Source organism: Schistocerca serialis, chromosome 5 (genome assembly GCF_023864345.2).
Source record: "Schistocerca serialis cubense isolate TAMUIC-IGC-003099 chromosome 5, iqSchSeri2.2, whole genome shotgun sequence".
NCBI lineage: Eukaryota > Metazoa > Arthropoda > Insecta > Orthoptera > Acrididae > Schistocerca > Schistocerca serialis.
This window is the reverse complement of record NC_064642.1, coordinates 416,714,502-416,735,706: the sequence shown is the minus strand read 5'-3', so window position 1 is coordinate 416,735,706 and position 21,205 is coordinate 416,714,502. Positions and strand designations below refer to the sequence as shown.

General features: G+C 38.4%; 1 protein-coding gene and 1 long non-coding RNA gene across 3 annotated transcripts in view; one reads left to right on the top strand and one right to left on the bottom strand.

Moving 5' to 3' along the window:
• Window positions 1-1,302, bottom strand: part of LOC126480964 (leucine-rich repeat-containing protein 59) — a 73,369-nt gene extending 72,067 nt beyond the window's left edge. Inside the window, exon 1 of one of the 2 annotated variants that reach the window (XM_050104392.1) lies at window positions 1,148-1,302. The gene's annotated coding sequence lies outside the window, so the exon portion shown is untranslated. Of the gene's footprint in view, window positions 1-774; window positions 929-1,147 lie in introns of those variants that run through there. The other variant, XM_050104393.1, reaches the window with a different exon arrangement.
• LOC126480966 (uncharacterized) lies at window positions 908-19,560 on the top strand. Its single transcript, XR_007587490.1, has 3 exons — window positions 908-949; window positions 9,320-9,425; window positions 19,482-19,560. It is a non-coding gene; the product is annotated as an uncharacterized LOC126480966 (long non-coding RNA).
• The last annotated feature ends 1,645 nt before the right edge of the window (window positions 19,561-21,205 follow it).

Here is a 21,205-nt window from a genome sequence, read left to right as displayed (position 1 = left end):
ATATGGGCAATCTTTGCGAAATTCACAGACACTTGAAATAAATGTAACTTATGGATGACAGTACCTTACTACAATTCTGGTAGTTCATGACTATGTTATAATATGGTTTATGCCTGTTATCTTAGGCTGTCATATTTGGGCTTTTCCAGTTATATTCCATATAGGTTGTTTCGTACCAATATTCTTTAGATCAATAACATGTGAAAAATGTACGCAATAAAATAGACATTCCTCATGGATGAGTATCGTTCCCTGAATATACTAACTCTATCAAAACCACTCCAAAATGTCTGGCGAATAGAATTGTAAATCCCATAGCACTAGATCTAAAGTAAATTACGAAGCCCTTACACAAAAAAATAAAGACGCTCAAAATCTCCAACAGTTTTGTGTGCAAAAATATAACAGTATAAAAATATAATTGTCAGGGTATTCATTGTATATTGAAATACTTTAGTATTTATCATTATGCCAATATCTGACAGTTGAAGTGTAATTATTTTGGTGGCTCAACCTACAAACGTATTTCAAGGACTCTTCATAGGATTTCGTGGGTGATTTGTGTGTTACCCCATTTTCATATTGAACACTAAGTCCACAAGTAACACTTATTCTGGTCACACCGAGATGTTATATAGATGCGGAATATTCTGCTTATCATGCTAAATACAGTTGCCAGCTGGCTGGTTCGAATATCGTCCCCCCAAACTATTTTCTTTCATTTTTGCAAATTCGCTCGTACACCGGTATGTTTTTTTAATTAACGGACATCACCTGTATCGCATATTCACACTATTCATGCGGCATTTTCGAAAGAGACAAATATAAACAATCTGAGCACTTTCTTCGACATTATGTCGGTGAGATTGCGACGGAGACAAAGCTTCAGTTCAGTTCTTTTGGACTTCGTGTATTAGTTCTGCACACGGTGCTATAAACAAATTTGCAGGTAAAAATAGCATGACAAAATAATTACACGCACAAAATATAGCTAATAAGAGATTAACAATTTTTTAGCTCTCTTTACGTCAATACATGAATACACTCTTTAAACAACGTTTCATGAGTTAATTTTGTGCACATGTCGCAAAAGTACACGGTTGAACACACTATCTCTAAGTAATTTATTAGAACTCAACAAACTTACGCACTGATACACCGTCCAACTTGACACTTCCAAAGCTACGTGTCTGTTGTTCAGTGGTACACGCCGTCAACACACACAGAGATATTGACCCTACCCTTTTTAAGCTTCCAGACAGTTAATTTCACAATTATGTCTTATATCAAGCAATATTATTGTACTTGTTTTTAACAAGAGAGTTCTTATTATTGTGTAGATGTAAGTGAAAAAGATAATACAAAAATTTGAGGTAATGACTACACCAAACATAAAAAAGTAAATACTTGAATGGAGCGAAAATAGACAACAGAACATTTCACAAGCTATAAATGGGCTAACTAGTCTGTCTATTACGGTATTGTGTAAAAGCGTTTCGTAGCATGGTAAAACTAAATGTGAAATTCATTTTACTCGCAATCTTTGACTAAGTGGAGTTCACTTAAGAATTACGGAATTACACTAGGTTGTCGCTAATCTGGTCCTCAGTAATCCGCCCCCTCAATAACACGGCGCACATCACAAAACACGAACACAATGAATTATCGTGCACAACAATGCTTAGTTAAACAGTTCTTCATATACTGTATTTCAAATTGTAGCTTTCTTAACAGTTCGGAATCATGTCTTCTAAAAGGAAACACGTTACGCTAGATCTCAAGCAAATTGGACTGGATTGTTTAGGGGAAGAGACCAAACAGCGAGGTCATCGATCTCATCGGATTAGGGAAGGACGAGGAAGGAACTCGACCGTGCCCGGCATTTGTCTGGAGCGATTTAGGGAAATCACGGAAAACCTTAACCAGGATGCCCGGACGCGGGATTAAACCGTCGTCCTCCCGGATGCGAATCCAGTGTGCTAACCACTGCGCCACCTCGCATGGTTCTCAAGCAGAGACTCGAAATTTTAGATAAGTTATATCGAGGTTCTTCGCAGAAAGCCATTGCAGCTGAGTTCAATGTTGGACGAGCAACTATAAATAACATCAAAAAGTAAGAACATGTTATTCGACAGTACTCAACACAAATGGATAGTGAGTTTGGAAAACGAAAGGTTATGTGAAAGAATAAGAATGAAGAACTGGACGTAGCTGTTTATAGATGGTTCATACAACAACGCAGTAAAGGAATTCCAGTCAGTGGCCCGATTTTAAAGGAAAAAGCAGCTGCATTTAGCAAACAACTTGGCGGTAGTAACTTGTTGGCTGCAAGCGAAGGTTGGCTATCAAACTGGAAAAAACGACATAGCATTCGGCAGCTGACAGTCATCGGGGAAAGTCACTGAGCTAACGAATTCCTTCAAAAACGTTAGCTGCCAAGAACGAGAAGGAAGCTCGTGGTTACAAGAAGCAAAAACAGTGTGGCGTGTTCTAATGCAAATGGAAATCATTACCTACCACTTACGTTGATTTGAAAATCCCAACATACACGTTGTTTTAAACACACAGACAAATAGTCTACCAGTGCAGTATTGCGCTCAGAAGAAAGCGTGAATGGACAGACAAATATTCTTTCGGTGGTTACATGAAACGTTTGTACCAGCAGTGAGAAAAGAGCTAAAGAAGAGAAAGCTTCCACTGAAAGCTATTCTTCTAATTGGCAATGCTCCCAGTCATCCTTCAGATCTTTCTCTAAAGTCCTATGGTATTCAAGCACTCTCTCCAACCCAAGGTGACAGCCCTAATTCAGCCCATGGACCAGTGATTTTTGGAATAAATTAAATGTCATTATTGACATTCACTTCTCGTCTCCTTTGCTGAACAAAAGTGAAAACAACTCTATCGAGACTACGCTGAAAGCGAACTATGGGATAAAGTGGAGAGCACTATCACAATGAAGAGCTGGCCATCAATTGATGCTGAGTTGGATCCAGTAGTGAGTGATAGCAATGAGCCAGCCAATTCGGATTTATCAAATACTTTGTACAGTGACGTGTTCCACAACCTTCCAGGAGGAGAAGAAGTTGATGATGAAGATGTTACTAAGAGGCTGAATGAGGAAAACTGTGACAAGCACCAAACTTTTAACAGATGAAGAAATAATCAAAAGTGTGCAAGAAAATAATTATGGAAGTGATGAAGAAGAGGACACAGGAGGAGAGAGCATAAAGATTTCTCACACTAATGGTGTTGAAGCTGCCAAGGTCTTCCTGGAGTACATTATGCAACAACCAGATACATGTAGTACTGATGTAATGCTTGTAAAGCAGCTGTGTCATAAAGCATGCCACCATCGTGTAATCGTCATTGGGACAGATAAAAATTAGGGACATGTTTCATAGTGAGTGATACAACTGTATAATTATGTACAGTATACACTCTAGGACTAAGTTTTCTTTGAAAATTAATGTATGTTTGGTTTTTCCCTATGTCTTTGTGTGTGTGTGTGTGTGTGTGTGTGTGTGTGTGTGTGTGTGTACCCAGGCAGATCTCGGGCAGATCTCTCCAAAAAAAATCTGTAATTTTTCCTGTTCACAAAATGAGCTATACCAGACTGTTTGGCTGTAAGACTTCCCCACTCATGAAATATGAATAAAATCCAAGGCTAGATTTTTGGCATTCGTTTTCATTCCAGAATAAATTGGAGATCTCGTATACAAACTGTCATCTGTGTGGGTGAAAAAGCGATGAACCTCACCAGCTCGGTGAGAAGAGTGTGATAGGAGGGCTCTCCCCAACATTTTGCTTACTTTATACTGTACGTTGATACGGTTTTGTTTATCTATCACAATGCTGCTAAAAAGTTCTAGTACTGCTGGACAGACTACACAAAAAATTCGTAGGCATCTGCCTCAGAGCTATGCTTTCCTTCCTCACCAACAACTTTCTCTTGGAAGCAATTAAGATGCCTTATACATACAATACTATGTTATCATTATATTTTACAAAGAATAGCAGATACTACCCATTCACTGATTAGGAAATCTGATGCACTGCCTCAAATCGCAAATAATAGAAATCTGACTAGATCACAGCTCCTTCTCTACAAGTGGTACTAACAATGTTGCTGTATAACTACTGTAAAATAGGGTGAATAGCAACAAATTTGAACTTTGTTTGAAAAATTTATTTATTGTTTCTCAAGTTTAAACAAAAAAAAAAAAAAAAAAATACTACCCAAAATATGCATCTGTATTGCTCTTATCAGCTTATGATATTATTATCAAATTATTTTCTTTCAATAAGTTAAATAAATTTAATCGTGGTGTTTCCAATCACCCCGCAGATAAGAATGAATAGAAACAGTGTTATAAAACTATTTTCATTTCTTTTAAAAGCAAAGAGAGGTTGATAAAAGCTATGAATTATATTTTTTCCATTATAAAATAAACAGATAAACATTTATTTCAAAAGATAATGGTTTATTTATTTTTAAAGTAAGTAAAATATACAAATATGTTTGTGTCACATGGCTAATCTATTCAAACTTAAGGTGAACAAACAGAATACAGCTGTTTACCATGAGTCTGGTACTGTATTGTTAATAAATTGTTAAATCAGACAGATCATTCTCAAAATATAGCATGTCTTTGAAACGAGCACTTGAACTGAGAACCGGCAATGCCAATTTTAGGACGACATTGTTTCTTGAGACAAAAAATTCTTCATCAGTGAATTGTGAACTTTTTGTTTTGAGGAACTCTCTTTAAAAATGTTCCAACAAAACCATTGTCAATAAGGTAATTATCTTTGCAAAAACAACATCAAAAAGATGATGTTTTACTATATACTTTGACCACCATATGCTCACTTTGGCTTATGTAGAGACCAGTATTTTCATCTCGATCTGAAAAATCTGAAGAGGGCAAAATCAAATCTTCATCACTGTCCTGCACTGAGTATGCATCTTCACCCTCTGATGATGAATCAAGATGTTTTCTTTTTTTCTTGGTATTTTTGTTGTTGTCTTGGCTTGTTTGGATGTACAAGGGCTCGGATCACTGTAAAGTGTTGAATTTGGGGTTACATCTTCCCCATCCATGTCTCAAAGTCATCAACACTAGCACTTCTGCCAGGTTGGACATTAACTTTTGTCCTTTTTCTCCTTTGTTTAGGAGTCTGGTCTTGTCTAAGACTCTGGAAGAGTTCTTTGAAACTGTTGTCAACAGCATTAGTGGATTCTTCAAGATTTTTCTTATCCTGGTTTTCATTTACTGGTCTACCAGTACCAGTACGTGGGAGCATTAACAACACTTTATTACAGTCTAGAGGCACAATCCCACACTTCCTAACACCTGCAGTAACATTTTTTCCTTCAAGGAGTCACACAAGTTTTTCAAAAGTGGAGGAAATTTATCCTTAGGAACCATAGCCTAATTTCTTCATGGACCTTTCTTCCATTCTTCTAATATTTGGCGCCAAATGGTTTTAAGAGGCCAAAAAAATGCTACATCCAGTGGTTGTGTCAGGTGTGTTGAATTTGCTGGTAGGAATATAAATCTTATGCCATTGTCCTGACACAACTTAACTGATTCTATGGACAGATGCAAAGATAAATTGTCTCCAATGAGAAATTTCTTACCTTTCAGCTTTTTCAGGTATGGGACAGCAACTGTAAGAACCCAATTGTTGAAGCAGAATGAATCGAACCAGCCAGATTTTGTCCAATTGTATCTTGCATATTTTGGCCCACCTTCAGTCCAGCTTCGATACAAATACAAAGCCTTATACACAACATAAGGGGACAGTATAGTTCCATCTGCAGCAGCTGCAAACATAATGGAGATTGAAGCCTTTGAGGAGTTCATGACCCTTTTGGGATATTTAGTTCTCCTCCCTGTGACTACCTGGATCATCTGTAAGGTCTGTCTCATCATAGTTTATTATATTAAACAGCAGCACATTTTCCAATTCTTTTGACAGTTCATTGAAGTAACTGTTGATAGTTTCTGGTGTAACGCCAGCTCTGGAGCATTTTATGTTTTGGCACACTCACAGTGCTAATTGATCTTTGTGTCACCTCATAAATGACTCCACAATATCACGACCAGGGAGATTATTCATAAACCTTCTCACTTCCTTCCCTCACTGTCCAGAGAATCCTTTACTAGAACTCTTAAGGTTGTGAAGACAATAGGACATTCCCATTGGCTGCATATTTTCAATCCGTCCGAAAACAGCTTCTCTTCTTCAAAAGATAAGGCAGTTTGTCCACCCTGAGGTTTAATGTTGCCGCCTCTTTTTAGGTGTCTGTATAGTATGTTAAAATGAATCCCATGTTTTTCAACTGCTTTCCATAAGCTAACCCCCAATTTGATGTCAGAGAGGGCATTGTTTATACGATTAGGTCTGTGTTTTTTGTAACCACCTCCTATGATGGGTTTGTATTTCCATGGCATATTTGAAAAGCAACTCTGAAACAAGGAAGATATGTTAGTTGTGCATGTAACATAACTAGAGAATTAGATAGTATTAATATGGAATACGAATAGATTTTTTTTAGATTTTGTTAATTTTTGGTGTATAGAACACCAGAATTCATATGTTTCTATTCACACCGCAAAGTTTATAAACATAACCTAAAAAACTGAAAAATTCACAGACCTGGTTTCATTGAAAGTGAAACAAAAACCGGCCCGTACTGTTTTATATAGATGTTATACCTAGTAGTTACAATGCCATTAACTGTCATATGTAGAATACATGTTTACTTACCAGAGAAGTTCAAAGTAGGTAGGAAAACAACTTAAAAACTATTGACACAGACAAAAGAATAAAGATCATCCTACAATGCTGCCAACCCAACAAAACATAACTTCTGTGTTAGTACGAAGTGTTGCCAACCCAAAGACAATAATAGTAAAAATTAATTTCCGGTACAACCTTATAGTACTCAAAGCAATTGTGTACATGGAATTTTGTTTCTATTGACCCTGCTGTTTCTATTCACCCCATTTTACAGTACTGTTGCTCTTATCATCTTCTCAATACTTTCCTGTAACATGTTAATTGTTCCAGCAACAGAAGAGGATATGGCCAGTGATCAGTTACATCATACCCAGTAGAGAAGTGGGCAGGATTTACTCAAATGCAAATGGATGGCTCAAAAATAGATACAAACCCTCATACAAGATGCACCTTCTTTGGTTCACAAACTGTGGAAGAAAGGAAGTTTCAACTACCAGGCGATGCTTCCATATGTCTTGCTGAAACATTTGTAGTTCTGCATGCAGTACAATGTGCAAGCTCCCTAAAAATTGCCAAAGCAGTAATAATAAGCATTCTGAAATGTATTAACTACAGGAATTGGAACCTGTCAACATAAAACTCCCACACTTAAGACACTTAGACTAGCTCCTGAAAATAAAATGACAAGCAATTCATTCATGGCAGGAAGAATGGATCAAAAGTCAAAAAAGAAAGTGTAAAAGTTATGCAACATCACAATTTGTGGTAACTGGCAGAAAGTCACCAAGTAAAATAGAGATGATTTCTGGCATTCCCCAAGGTAGTGCTATAGGCCCTCTGCTGTTCCTTATCTATCTAAACAATTCAGGAGATTATCTGAGCAGCCATCCTAGGTTTTTTTTGGAGATGATGATGTCATTTATCATGTAGTAAAATCATCAGAAGATCAAAACAAATTGCAAAAAGATTTGGAAAAGATATCTGTATGGTGTGAAAATTGGCAGTTGACCATAAACAATGAAAAGTGTGAGGTTATCCACATGAGTGCTAAAAGGAATCCATTAAATTTTGATTACACAATAAATCAGTCACGTCTAAAGGTGGCAAATTTAACTAAACACCTAGGAATTATAATTGCAAACAACTTAATTTGGGAAGAACACACAGAAAATGTTGCGGGAAAGGCAAACCAAAGACTGCATCTTATTGGCAGACCACTTAGGAGATACAAAAGATCTACTAAAGAGACTGCCTGTACTATGATTGTTCATCTTCTCTTAGAGTACTACTGCATGGTGTGGTATCCTTACCAGATAGGATTAATGGAGTATATCGAGAAAGTTCAAAGGAGAGCAGCACATTTTGTATTATCGAGGAAGGGGAGGAGGGAGAGCGTCATGGACATGATAAGTGATTTGGGGTAGACCTCATTAAAACAAAGGCATTTCTTATTGCAGTTGGATCTTCTCATGAAATTTCAATTACAAACTTTCTCCTCCAAATGCAAAAGATATTTTGTTGATGCCAACCTACGTAGGGAGAAACTATCGTCATACTAAAATAAGGGAAATCAGAGCTCACACAGAAAGATAGAGATGTTTGTTTTTTCCATGCTGTTCAAAAGTGGAATAATAGAGAATTATTGTGAGGGTTAGTCAATGAATCCTCTGCCAGGAACTGTCATGTGATTTTGCAGAATATCCATATAGATGTAGATGTAGAAGTCTGAAGCCTGTCATACCAAGACAGCCACGGCTTGTACAGTCCAAACATTGAAGGAAGATAATATCATCCATTGTGAGATTACATCTCAATTAGTGATGTAAATTACATCATATTTCAGTGTGGTTGCTATAAGAAAGCCAGAGTCCAATTCTCGAAGGAGCTTTCAAGACTTGGTTGCTGCCAGCCACTTGTTCTTGGAAATGCTACCAGAACTACATATGATCCCACATCCAGATTTATTCCTCAGGAAGGCATAAAAATCTAACAGGAATAGTGGCCATCAATATTTCTTAATGAAATGAACTTTCTGTTTTTATGCAAGCAAATGGTTAGCTGTCAGTTGTATCTAGTACTCTAAATGAATACATGTCACAATTCCAATTTGAAGACAAATTTATGAATTGTATCTCTGACAAACGTTAAAGGTTATCTTGATATATTTGTCACTTTTTTAAGTTTTAGTGGCTAAATAGTATGTATGCTAGAAAAAAAAGAAATATCAGTTTATACCGTAGGATTTATAATAATTTATGTGCACTACACATCAATAATTGCATCAGTTCATCAATAGGTACAATTTTATTTATGACTACTCTTCAGTCATAAGTTCTCTGATATTTTAATATTTCAGTAAAATAGTGCTGTTGTGATATGCATGATTCTTTAGATTTGATCCCAGTTTTGATGTAAATTTTCATTGCCATTGAAGTGTTTCATGGTGTTATCTCGTGTTGTTGTGCTCTTCAAGCACTATCTGCCAGCCACAAAATGTGAATGTCAGTTTACCCATAAGTAATTTCTGGTCATCATTCTTGGCATTTATTAACTGCGTGGTTCTGCTATGCAGGGCAACATGACTTTTCTCATGAACTTCTTCATGATGTTGCAATGTACAGGTGCTGGACAAGAGCTGTAATCTGTCCAAGCTACTAAGTGATGTAAACACGTTATTGGTAAGTATTCTGTGTTTTGTACCCACTGATTTTGATATGTAGATTCAGTTACAATGATGGGTAAACAGATCTTGTAAGTCATGACAGACTGTATGAAACAGGCACATATCTTTCTATGACATTAGCAACTGATAGCAAGTAAGTGAAGTTCTCAAGATATTATTTCATTGGTTCTGCTCATTTATATTGAGCATATCTCTCTGTTCCTTGACTTCCAAGGCTCTGCCAACCTGTGAGGTCCAAAGAACATGACTTCCGCCACAGCAGATGGGAGGTTTATTTCATGTAGCACCTTGCCAATGTCTGAAGCTGAAGTGACTTACACTTTATCTGCACAGGCATAATATGAGAGCACTCCCAGTGGGACTTTTTCCTTTCAAAACTACCTAAACTACATTTTCAGCTCTCATGAATATCTATCGTCACTCTAAGTGTATAAGATTGGAACATATTATTCCAAGGAATCCCATGTTACACTATAGATCTCACCACTTATACAAAAGCTGTCATGCAGCTCAACATACTTAACTAATTACAGCATTGCATAATCACAGAATATTCTGTAAATAATAATATATTTTGAAAGGCTACGTGTCTCACTCCTCCTCATACTAAAAACACTTTAAAATTATTACTGTTCAACTGTGGTCCATTATCCACGAGTAGACGACGAGGCTTGCTTGCCTCTTTAAAATAATCTCTTATTACTGTATCTAAGTTGGTTTTTAATAGGATAAAGTTTTATATATTTTAACCAACATTCTATTAGTACAAAGATTTAAGTTACCCCTTCTTGAACAGTAGCTAAACATGCAAAAAAATCAGCAGCAGTCAAATCATGTCATCCTTTTGATATTATTGTATGTAGATTATATTGTAAATGACTGTTATCATCTTTAATCTTACCACATACATCACATTATCAAAGCAGTTTTATTATTTTGGCAACTTAAGCTTTTGAAAAAATAATATTTGACCACATGTGTCTTACACACTTAAGGACTTTAAAATGACCGTATCCTCTTCAACAGTTTGTGGTGAGCATAATTTGCAGTTTGATGCCATAGCATTTCATTTCCAGAATAATGTACCATCCATTATCATCCTTAACATCATTTGCTCTGATAGCAACAATGCTTGTTCGCACTGCTCAGACTTAGAACTAAAATATTCATCTGCTAATGTGTCTGCTGTATCCTTAAAGCTAAATTTTGCATTTCATTATTATTATCACTTAACTCCAATAAATTTATTGCAAAGACAACAGTTGGTTCCTCAGTCTGTTTTGTTTCATTCATACCTAAAGGTTATCTTGTCAACACATCCAGATCTTGATTCTGAGAAACTTTTATATAATTGATTTCTATCTGAATTTCCTGCAGTAACAGAACTCACATCATTAAATCGTTGTACAGTAACCTATTTTGTATTAGGAATGCTAATGCTTGATAGTTAGTGTAAATAATTATTTTAAATTCCCAAAGCAAAGTCTGGAACTTAAGTAAATTCCAAAAAATCACTAGCAACTCCTTTTTAATACCTGTGTAATTTAATTCATGCTTATGTGATCAGAGAGTTTCCCAACGTATATGCTGTTTGAAAGGTCCTCAGGTGTCCAGCTGAATATGATCATTGAATGCCCATGATATTTCAGCAGATAACAGATCAGGTGGTGCTGGTGCATTGCTCTGTCTGCTCTCTGCTGCTAGTATTTATCTACATCTACATTTATACTCCGCAAGCCACCCAACGGTGTGTGGCGGAGGGCACTTTATGTGCCACTGTCATTACCTCCTTTTCTGTTCCAGTCGCGTATGGTTCGCGGGAAGAACGACTGCCGGAAAGCCTCTGTGTGCGCTCGAATCTCTCTAATTTTACATTCGTGATCTCCTCAGGAGGTATAAGTAGGGGGAAGCAATATATTCGATACCTCATCCAGAAACGCACCCTCTCGAAACCTGGTGAGCAAGCTACACCGCGATGCAGAGCGCCTCTTTTGCAGAGTCTGCCACTTGAGTTTGCTAAACATCTCCGTAACGCTATCATGGTTACCAAATAACCCTGTGATGAAACGCGCCACTCTTCTTTGGATCTTCTCTATCTCCTCCATCAACCCAATCTGGTACGGGTCCCACACTGATGAGCAATACTCAAGTATAGGTCAAACGAGTGTTTTGTAAGCCACCTCCTTTGTTGATGGACTACATTTTCTAAGGACCCTCCCAATGAACCTCAACCTGGTACCCGCCTTACCAACAATTAATTTTATATGATCATTCCACTTCAAATAGTTCCGCACGCATACTCCCAGATATTTTACAGAAGTAACTGCTACCAGTGTTTGTTCCGCTATCACATAATCATACAATAAAGGATCCTTCTTTCTATGTATTTGCAATACATTACATTTGTCTATGTTAAGGGTGAGTTGCCACTCCCTGCACCAAGTGCCTATCCACTGCAGATCTTCCTGCATTTCGCTACAATTTTCTAATGCTGCAACTTCTCTGTATACTACAGCATCATCCGCGAAAAGCCGCATGGAACTTCCGACACTATCTACTAGGTCATTTATATATGTTGTGAAAAGCAATGGTCCCATAACACTCCCCCGTGGCACGCCAGAGGTTACCTTAACGTCTATAGACGTCTCTCCATTGATAACAGCATGCTGTGTTCTGTTTGCTAAAAAACTCTTCAATCCAGCCACACAGCTGGTCTGATACTCCGTAGGCTCTTACTTTGTTTATCAGGGGACAGTGCAGAACTGTATCGAACGCCTTTGCAGGTCCAGGTGCGATTCCATGTGCTGATGGTACATGGTGTGTCTGTTGGTGGTGGTGGAGGTGGTGGTAGTGTGTGTGTGTGTGGGGGGGGGGCAGTATCTCTTTGGCTGACATGGTGGAATGATCTCATGTCCACTTGCACGTTTGCTCCATGATAGAGCTTAGTATTGGTTCCAAGGCCTTACTGAGTTGATAACCAATATCCCTGTTGACGAGGTTGTCTGTTAGGCAAATTTCTCTGACCTCTTTGAAAATTATCTCATCATAATTCACCGTGTGTCCAGTATTTATGCAATGTTCTGCTATGGCAGGTGGGCTTGGTTGACCTAGGCAGGTGTAGTGTTGGTGTTCTTTGCATCGAGCTTCCATCATACAAAATGTTTGGCCAATATAGGACTTACCACAGCTGCACAAAATTTTGTATACACTCACTTTCTTGAGGCCAACATCAATTTTCACCATTCCTAGTAAGGAATGGCGTCTTAGCCCATTGTCGGAAGACTGTGTCAATCTTGTGTTGCCTCAATAGTCTCCCTATTTTGGATAGCATGTTGCCTGCAAAAGGTAGAAATGCCAGGCCCTTTTTCTCATCTTCTATTTCTTCTTCATCTTGGTCCTTACTGTGCTTCTGTTGTAGGAAGACCCTTTGGATTTGGCGGTTGCTATATCTATTCTTGTGGAACACAGTCTCCAGGTGTTTGAATTCCATTGAAGGTCCTGTTCATCCAAGATTGTGTGTGCTCTATGTACCAAGGTGTTAAGCACTCCGTTTAGCTGAGCCAGATGGTGTCATCGGGAAACATCTACATACAGGTCAGTGTGTGTGGCCTTGCAGTACACACTGTGGCCCACAAAGCCATCTGACCTGTGCTGCACCAGGAAATCAAGAAAGGGTAGTTGCCCATCTTTCTGGATTTTCGTAGTGAACTGTATGTTATTATGGATGGAGTTTAGATGTTGTAGAAAGATATATAGTTCATCCTTTCCATGAGACCATATTACAAAATGTTGTCCACATATCAGAAGAAACATACAGTCTTCACTTCAGCTACTTCTTCAAAACTCTTCATGAATAGGTTGGCTATCACTGGAGAGAGAGGGCTCCCCATGGCCACTCCATCAGTCTGCTCATAGAACTGGCCATTAAAGACAAAGTAGGTCGATGTTAACACATGCCTGAAAATCAGTGCCACTTCTGCCCCAAATGTCTCACTGATTAAGTTGATACAATCTTCCAGGGGGACCCATGTAAATAGTGACATGACATCAAAGCTGGCAATGATGATGTCAGATTATTGTAAAGTCAGCTCCTTTATACAGCCAATGAAGTTTGTTGAATTCTGGATGTGATGCGCATACTTGCCCATGAGGGGTCATAGTAGGCCCGCCAGAAGCTGTGTCACAGGGTATGTTGGTGCCCCAATGTTGCTAACTATTGGTGCATCCCATCTTTGTGCGTCTTTGGAAAGCCATAGATCCTCGGTGCTACTGCTGAGCATTGGTGAAGTCTCTTGATGTCCTTATCCTTGAGTGTACCATTTTTCAGCAAGTTGGAGATGCTTTGTTGTATCTTCTTAGTTGGATCTGTTTTAATTTTCTGATATGCTGGATCATGTAGTAATTGCAGCATTTTCTGTTCATAGTCACATCTCTCAAGATTGACAGTAGCATTCCCATTGTTGGCATGGAGAATGACTATCTCTGTATTTTCTCTGAGGTTGCATAGTGCTATTCTTTCTACTCTGGAGATATTGCTTCTGGCCAGTGTTACTCTCGAAAGAAATCCGACACGTTTCCCTCTTGATTTCTTCAGCCTTGTCATCTGGTAGCCCTCGGGTTGCCTGTTCTACTGAAGATATTTCAGTAAATGGGAGAGTTGCAGGTGTTGGTGCAAAGTTAAGCCCCTCTTCAAGTACGGCTATAGCTGTGTCATCAAACGGTTTCCCCATAGAGTGATCATGGTGCATTGTATGGTCCCCATTTCTTCTTGTGGTTTTCCGGGTAGCCCTGCACACTTAGTGAACTATTGCTCTGTGGATTTCACGTGCATTCAGTCTGCATGGGCCCAGGTGACACCAGCCACCCACTCCCAGATGTATTCTTGGAGCACAAAGGATAGTCATAGGTGAACTGTAGATCTAGGTCAGGAGGTCAATGTATTGGCACCCCAGCGCAAAGGTGCGCAGAGCTGAGGTGAGTGGATGTCTGTTTAATACCTGGTTATACATCAGTGAAACAGTATCTAGAATATAAACATATATTATTCAGAGTGCAATAGTAGCTGAGGCATTGCTCCTCTCTCACAGCATTCACAGGGCATTGGTAGAGCACGCATGTCTTCAAATTGGATTTTGACATGTATTGATTTAGAGTACTAGATACAACTGACAGCTAGCCAGTGTGCTCTACCAATGCCACTGACTAGCATGTGGCTCACGACTGCAGCCAGGAAGCAGCAGTGTCGGCACCAGCGAGCTGCAAGGCCGCCAACCCCATAGAGCTGATTTGCTGCATCACTCACATGACCCAGTGGCCACTAACAGCCTCAGGAGTAGGCAACCAGGGTGGGTATCACCAAAATGTAGGTTGCCTGCAGAAGGAGAACCCCCCAGCGATGGAGACTGCCCTTGTGAATGGCAAGTAGTTTGCCTCACAAGTGGGAGCAATCTAGCAGCTGCATGCCCCCCCCCTTTCCACCCCCTCCCTCCCCCTCAACCCACATCATGAACTAGAGACCACCAAAGGGCCTCCAGTTGCAACCTGTCAAGTGCCCAGTGGGAGACACTGCATGAACACAGTGCTGCACCTAGTAGTGTCTAAGTCCACTGGAGAAGATCTGTAGACCCATGGAATTTGTAGATTAGTAGATTCAAAAACTGCAGACCATTGTAGGTCCCACCTTGTAGCAGGGTTCCGGCAGACCGAGACTCGTATAGTTGGAATACTTATACAGGCATGGCCCATGCTTATTCTACTATAGTACTGGTTTCTTCCACTCAGTCCATAACATAACCTCAGCCTGTGCATGAGGTAGTTGTGTCATCCGTGCCCCAGATACTCAGTATTTCTGTTGTGTCGGTACTTCTGCACCTCTGGCCAGTCAACCTGGTTGCAGTGTGAAGCAATTGCCTTGATGGTGCATCCATAACACTTGCTACATCAGTGGGCAGTCCTTGTTGAAATTCTGCTTTGCTGTTGTGGCTTGACCCTCTTCCTTGGCTTCTTGGGATGCCAGGGACAGCATCTCAGTTTTATCAGGTTATGGTAAGGGCATTATTTTTTGACAGAACAGTGCAGATAAACTACCACAGGTCATGTATTATTTAATTTATTACTAGTTTTGCTCATCAAGCATGACCATCTTTAGGTCTTCATTACCTTGAAGGCAACACATTAAAAGTGCCGTGATCAGCACCATGACTATCTGAAGATGCCCACATTTTGTGAGTGAAACTAGTAATAAATAAAATAACATGTGACCTGTGTTGATTTATCTGTACATTAACTACATTTTGAAGGAACACAGGTTTAAATCTGAATTCAGTTGTTTGATGTAGGAATTAATTTATACAATTGGAATCAATTATGTGTTTATTGAATATTTCACAGATCTGATTGGGATTTTTACTAGCTTCATCCTTTACTACTAGTTTCAATTAAATTATTTCTGACCGGTACAACTTTATTTTTGTTGATGGATCAGATATCTTTCGATTTGTCACTTGCTTCTGAGATAAAGTAGTTATTTAGTTATGACCGATGTGCAGAAAAACATCATTCTCTATACTCCTGTAAAAGCTTCTTATCACTTTTGAGACCACAATCTTTGGGCCGTTTGTAAACGTGCTTACTATCTGCAAAGTAAGATACTTATATATAGCTATTTTCACAGCACCCAACTGGAATTTATTTACTGAAAGCCATTGTGATCTTTGTTATCATCATTAGTCATTTATCATCAACTTCTGAATATAGACCTCTCTCAGGTATTTGCGTAACATTGTGAGCTTCAGCTTTCTGTATCTGTGTTTGTGCTCCCTGTTTCTTTACGTCACCATTCCATTTTTCAGTAGGTGATCTTTTCATACTTATCTTATCACAAGGAATCCAACACAGGCCGTCATTTGTCTATTTGCCATCCTTTTGTATTGTTATATGCCCATTTCCGTTTTATAAGTCGCTATCACATCCTTAACCTCTGTCTTTTATTTTAGTTTTTCCACTGCTTTTTGTACAACCCTCAGTTGCTGAACTATTTCCATGTTACTACTGACTGTAGTTCAACTCATTTTTATCCTCCTGTTTATCATTATTTTTTTTAAATCGATCCATTCATTTTAGCTTTTCCTGCAGGTACAAATTCAGGGTGCAACTTCAGTAATTTAATCATTAATCTTTACTATTTACCTGTTGGTGTACGTAGTTTACATTAATTTTGTCCTAGAGTAATACTTTCTCTGTTCTGTTCTTCATTTACTAAAGTACTTCTGGGTCAAAAGCAAACAAAACAGTGGAATCTGCAAATTAAATTGATGCAGATAAGGATCATTGATGTACATTGCTTCTCCATCCCAGTTTAAAAAATTTCCAAGGCTACAGAAAATGGTTTTGATATAAAGGAGTCAATTTTCTTAACTCCTTTATCAAATCTGAACTTTACACTCTTTTGAATGGGATGGAAGCTGCAGCCGCATTGTATATATTCTTTAACAAAATCTTGTAGGTAGATTATATTCTTTGGCTCTGAAGTACTGCTGTCACAGATTTTTGTATGGTAGTGCATAAACCCCCTACATATTGGTAACTGATATTCTTTTGTTGCTTTCTGTAACTTAAACGACAACCTGGAGATAGTTTGTGACACTATAACAACTTACAAGGCCAGTTTGTTCTGCTTCTTGGTTAAGGTGTAAAGATTTTATATATGCTTACTAAGGATTTCTTTACAAATCTAGTATGTAATTGGTATGACTGAAACTCCTGTCTCTCTCTCTCTCTCTCTCTCTCTCTCTCTCTCTCTCTCTCTCTGTCTCTCTTTCCTGAAGAAATGCATTCATTCTCACTAAAATCATTCTGAGTGGACATTTTCTTGTGTGTGCTATGTAGAATTTTGAAAACCTCTGAGAATACCCTTAGTGCGGTCTCCTGGGTTCATCATAACAGTGGCATGTGACACCCTGACTGATGTGGTATGATGTCCACCCTGCATAACTGTATATTTCATTCTTTTCATGCTTCATATGTTCTCAATTGTTCCCTCTATAATCTTGCCATTATACTTTCTGATATACAGGGTGTATAAAAAAGAATCATCTGATTTTAAAAAATCATAACTATTATGTTATTTGAGATATGTGCACGAACAATGTACTGTTGGAAAGAGCAAACTCTTGAGTTTTCCATGGTTCCTGCTAGGTAGCAGCACTGTGTGCCCATTTCAGTTCTAGTAAAAAAGGTGTCCACACAACAGAAAGTGTTTTGTGTTCTGCATTTTGCGCAGTGCAGGTTGGTAATAACTATTCAGAGTGACTTTTGTACTAGGTATGGTGTGGATCCTTCTGCACCACAGAGCATTAGATGATGGCATCAACAATTCCAAGAAACAGGTTGTTTGTGTAAAGGCAAATTGCCGGGCCATCCCCAAGTGCAACTGCCAGTTTCACAAGGAGTCCGCAGAAATCCATTCACTGTGCAGCTTGACATCTCAACATGCTCCCCCAGAGTCCATCTGGTGTGTGTTGCATCAAAGTTTACACATGAAACCGTACATCTGGAAGTGTGGAAATTTTTAAATTAAAGGATTACTGAACAATGGATCAGTCACACTGGACCAAATGGTTCATCCTTACATTACTGGCCTCCAAGGTCACTGTGTGACAAAGCAAGTTGGGATCTCTTTACTTCCTTTCTTGTTTTGCCATCCACCTCCTTAAATTAATTTTATTTTCATTTTTGCCTAATTTCCATTAACATCCATGTGTATAATCTGGATTTTCATAAAAGAGAAAGGTTGGCACCTCAGTCTTAAGAAATATGGCACCAGATCTAATTATGTGCTTAGTTTTGTTTATGTAGTCAATTTCTTAATTTATTTTGACCATTCCTAGTAAATATCTTTTGTTATAGGGTGAAATCAGTAATTGTTTCGTGACTTAAATGCTATTGTTGACTTATAAACAAACATAAATTCTGTAATAATTATAAACATTTGGAAGAAGAACTGCAAGGATTCTTAAAGTATTTATTTGGCTCTATTTTAAAACATATTAGCAAAGCCAGCCCTTAATTAATTCCAATATAATCACCAGGTTTGTCAAAAGTATTGTTTGTGCAACTATATCTGTTAATTTTATTATTTAAACAAATAATTTGACCCAACCTTTGAGGTAGAAGAAACTGTTAAAAAGAGGGAATTTTTTGATGTTTTCAGTTAATTAAATGAGTTATGTTTTAATTTTAATTTTTGTACATTAAACAATGAATGATGTATAGTTGCAGTGCCTATTATTGTGAGGATATATAAAGGCCTGATTTTTGGTCCCAAGACAGACAGTCCACGGTGAATTTTCAGAGGGGGGATTATGTACTGCTTCAAGTAGCAAAAATGCATCAACTTAACAGTGGAATTAGTGTAACACAAATAGGCCATGGATTAAAACAATGACAGTGTTTGTTCAATTTATTTGAGAAATAGTGTCACATGTACCTTATTATTGGGCAAGAACTGTGAACTGTGTGGTTAGGTATTTACTGCTCATAGATGTTCAACAGCAAACTATTGTAGCAGTGTGCTGATGTTTGCCTGCAACCTATTAATGAGGCTTATCAAAATTTACAAATAGGGAACTGGCCATATAACTGTGTAATATTGTGGGGTTGTGAACAGTGAAAGTAAAGAATTGTGAAATGCATCTGTGCAACTGTTGACTACATCATTTACAGTAGTCAGTGTTGAACTTCCTCTCCCCCTCCCCGTTTTCAGCCAGTACAACAATGCAGTACGTCAACACCGAGGACTATCAATGAAGAAATAAAGCAGGAGAACATCACAACCAGACCTGACTGTATGTGATTATTTCTTGTGGTGATTTATAAAAGACAACAAAAATGTCATTTACTTTTGATTCTGATCTCTTTTTCTTTCTTTGTCTTGTGGTCCCTGAAGTTTTGTATTGGTGCAGGTAATACGCCAGTGTGTAACATAACTATGTTGCTGCATGAGTAATGGTGTGCTGTAATCATTTTTAACCATGGAAAACTTTGTTCACAGATGGAGCACCCTTTCCTTCAGCATGGCAATGTCAGACCACACATGAGCGTTGCAACATTTGCATGACGCCTTGGGTTCACTGTCTTCAGCCATCTTCTTCTATACAGCCCCCCCTCCCACCCCTCTGCCCCACCCCACCCTCCTTGGCCCCATCCAATTTTCATCTGTTTCGAAAACCTAAGGAACACCTCCGAGGATTTCACTTTGATAGGGATGAAGCATTGCAAGCAGAGGAGAGGCTGTGGCTCCATCAACAAAGTCAAACAGCCTACAGTGATGGTATCAACAAACTGGTTTCTTGCTGGGAGAAGTGTGTTCACTGCCAGTGTGTCTAGGTTGAGAAATAAATGTGTAAACATGGAGAATAAGGATGTAGAATGTTGATAAAGTGTGTTTTAAGCTTGAAGAGTTTTCACATAAAAATTTTTGAACCATTGCATCTCAATACACATTTATATATTCAGAGGAAACTGTGTTTTTTCGTTTTTTGAAGTGCACAATTTTACATTTATGGACATTTAAAGCAAGCTGCCAACTTTTGCACCAATTTGAAATCTTATCAAGCACTGGCCGAATATTTCTGTAGCTGCATTCAGACTGCATTATCTGTGGGAAGTCTTAGGTTACTTTTAATATTGTCCACAAAATCGTTAATATATAACATGAACAGCATGGGATCCAACACACTTCCCTGGGGTACTGTAGTGATTCAAGAATTTCTGTGTAAATTCTAGAACCACTCAGCCTTCTATCATCTCGAACACATGATACTCTGGATATGATTGTGGGATGGTAGAATCCTACCTACTGTGCATCACATGTTTGTGTGTGGTGGTTTAAAATCAGCCACGGGAAGAAAGTAGACGTGGCAGTTGGACGGCACCAACAAGTACCTGTTGGGCAATCCATAGATGTTTTAGTGAATGTGTAAGGAAGAACCATGGAGTTTATATGCAGCTCTGTGCTTATTGTGTCATTGACTATTGTTATTAAAATAAGAACAGTTGAAAAAAGTACTCTTGTAGACTCTTGACGCAACCTTGTTAGAGGCAAGACTCGTTTTTATGATTCATGTTAAGAAAGGTCATGGTATCCAAGTCAACTTTCTTTTAACTGTAACTCATTTTGTTTCTAACATCTGACTGTATGAGAAACTTGCAGGAAGTTACATATTCATGTGGAAAGTGAAATTTTTATTGTGTACGGAGGTCAAATACGTCATTAGTTAACGAAAAGTGAAGTTTGTATGTCTGCTTATTTCATAAGTAGAAAGAGTCAAAAAATTCCTGTACCTAGCATTATTCAATGGAGAAGAAGTCAAGAGGGTTTCCAGCAGCTGGCTATTCAGTAAAGAAGAGTGCTGCAAATTCCAAGTAAGTCACCTCGTAAAGAATTGGAAGGTGGTTTGGGGGAGTGAGCCGATATAACCCAGATCCACACTCACACTTTAAGTTGTCAGAACGTTAGAGTACTGGTAGACCAGAAGTTACTTCTACATCTGTCGACAACTCGCCATTCAAGATAACATGCTGCGTCCTACCTGTCAAGAAATCCACAATCCAGTCACAAATTTTGTCTGATACCGCATATGATTGTACTTTTCATAATAAGCAAAAATGTGGTAGTGGGGCAAATAATTTTCAGAAACTGATAACATCTGCATCTACATGTGTGACTTGGTTTTCACATGATATACACTCCTGGAAATTGAAATAAGAACACCG